The sequence below is a fragment of the Chrysochloris asiatica genome, unplaced genomic scaffold (assembly GCF_000296735.1).
Source record: "Chrysochloris asiatica unplaced genomic scaffold, ChrAsi1.0 scaffold00161, whole genome shotgun sequence".
NCBI classification, from domain to species: Eukaryota; Metazoa; Chordata; class Mammalia; order Afrosoricida; family Chrysochloridae; genus Chrysochloris; species Chrysochloris asiatica.
The window spans coordinates 3,791,787-3,794,554 of record NW_006408679.1 but is presented as its reverse complement, the minus strand read 5'-3'; positions in this window follow the sequence as shown (position 1 = coordinate 3,794,554).

Sequence of the window (2,768 nt, the reverse complement as noted above, 5' to 3'; positions counted from 1 at the left end):
GTCTATGGAATGTGGTTGCACTCAGCCCATTTCTTCATTGCTGATCAATAGGGTTTTCAATAAGTGATTTTTCAGAAATAAATTGTTAGGACTCTCTTCAAAGGGACCTTTGGATGAACTCCAAACTTATTGTTAACAGTCATGTGCATTAACCATTTGCACCACACAGAGACTCCATAAAGAATAACCAACTCATACTTTACTTTTCTCTAGGACTTACAGCCAACGGAGTATAGTTCAAATTTTATTCTTAAGTCTTTGGAAATCCATCAAACGTTTCTAAATTAAGCTCATGTGACTTCTCCAAAAAGCAGTTAGTTTTCAGCCAGATTGTCAGAGCTGTTATATCCATCAAATTCTAATTTCCTTTATAGAATCTGGAAGTATATCTAGTCACCGTCATGACCTTAGTAGCAAGTGCTATACAAACACAACTATTGCACCTTAGTTAGTGACTGCATTGTATGAATAAATTTCTGGTGGCATTCATTCATTCAGTTATCCAACAAATGCACTGAGCCCCTTTTATGAATCAGGTATTGGTGGCAAAGCATGAAAGAAAAGAGTGCTTTTAGTCTTGTGGGGGGAGTGAGACATTTAAACAGGAGATGACCACCCATGAGTTACACTAAAATGGAAATCTTAATAATTGTGTTCTGTGGAGTCAGTTCTGACTCACAGAGACCCTGGATAGGGTTTCTGAGACTGAAAATCTTTACGGGAGTGGGAAACCCCATCTTTCTCCCACTGAGTGGCTTGTAGATTCGAACTGCTGACGTTGTAGTTAGCAGCCCAACACATAATACAGTATATGATGAGCACAGCATTTTCAGAGTGGTCGGATGGAGCACCTCGCTTGGCTAGGTAAGTCATGGAATGCTTCTAGGAAAAGCTGAGTCAACCTCTTGGTAAGGATGCTGAGGCAGATTCCAGACTGGTGGGAGGGTGAACTGAATCAAATGTTCCCTAATCTGGCTGAAGATCACAATCACCTGAGGAGCTTTTAAACCACATCAGGAGCCTCAGGGCTCCAGTGGCGCAATATACCACTTGTTGTTGTTGTTGTTGTTGTTGTTGTTGTTGTTGTTGTTGTTAAGTGCCTTCAAATTGGTTCTGACTCATAACCCTGTAGGGTTTCCAAGGAGTGGCTGGTAGGTTTGAACTATGGACCTTGTGGTTCAGACCTGCCTTACAGTCCAGTGTGTTATCCTGGAACAGAGTCCCAAGCCCAATCTGATCTACTGACTTCGAATTCAGTGGACTGCATCCCAAGAACCTGTCATTGTCTTACAAACATCCCTGCACCCTTGGTGGTGCTTCTGATCCACCAGATTTGGTAAGGTGAATGGCTTTTGTGATTCTGTAGGAGCATAAGAAGGTCTACAGGAATCTGCAAGCCCCAGTAGAGGAGGAGTTATGGAACAAGTAGGCAGTAAGGTAGGAAACATTATAGGAAAAGGAAACAAAAGCTCCCTATATGCACTGTTTGAACAAAGCTGGGGCCATTTTAGAACACTCAGTTTATCCAGCAGCTCACATGGCTCACTCAGTTTCTGAAAGCCACTTAACAACCAAATACAGTGCACAGAGCCAGCTGTGTAATGCTAAGAAACAGGGAAGAGAGTACCTGCACTTTAGAAGCATGAAAGAGAAGGCCCAGACATTGCCTTGTGACCTGGTGGCAACTTGCATCTGAAGGTTTCTGCTCATTCACCCTCCAGTTCACCAATTCCAGAGACAGACCTTGTGTCATTTTCTTTTTCTTTTACAACAGATTTAAAAAAATATAATTCTCATACAGTAAAGCATACCTTTTTTATAGGACTTCTGGCAAGATGGCAGACTAGGCAGATGCATTATACAGACTCTCCACAACAAAGATACGAGAGTCCAAATCAAACAAACACAGATGAAAATCCTGGAACCCTGAACTTCAGAAGAAAGGTTAGAGAAGTGGATTGAGTGCTTGCTGGAAGAAGAGGCTGAACAGGGACAAGAGAGGGAGACTGACTGATAAATGGCTGGCCAGACAGCACTCAACTATCTTGAACCTTTGAGAGCAGCTTTGGCAACAGAAGGTGGCCTGGCAGAGCTGAGTCACACAGGCAGGTTGTTGTTGTTGTTGTGTGCCATGGAGTCGGTTCCGATTCAGAGCAACCCTGCACAGGGTTTCTGAGGCTGTAAATCTTTACGGGAGCAGAAAACCTCATCTTTCTCCTGCGGAGCAGCTGATAGTTTCGAACTGCTGACCTTGCGGCTCACAGCCCAATTTGTACCCACTACGCTAGCTGGAAAGGTGCAATTTCTTCTTTTCTCCCCAAGCTCTGCTGGTGACCAGAGGTGTGGCTAGCTCCCATCCCCTTCTATCCCCAGTATAGACCCTAGTCTTTTGGAGCTCAGAATCATATGGTTGGGAGCCACTCCAGTGTGAGGCTTGTTGTGCAATGTTGGTGACTGGATTTAGGTAGGATCATCTCCAGACCTACAGGACCCACAGAGCCAACAGGCCAGCATTTAATCAGCTACCCTGCCCCCAGCTGCCCTGTGGTGCTAACAGACACTAAAACTAGCTCCATCAAGGAGGGCCTTTACAACTACTTCTGATTGAGTGCTCTGAACATAGTTAACACCAAGACCATAGGAACTCCAACTAGGGTCAGAAACTTGGCTGTCATATCCCTCCCACATCCACCTCATGAGCTTCCAGGCTGACAGGAACCCACCAAAGTTTTCACTCAGTTAAAATAGCTGCATTTTTTTTTTTTTTT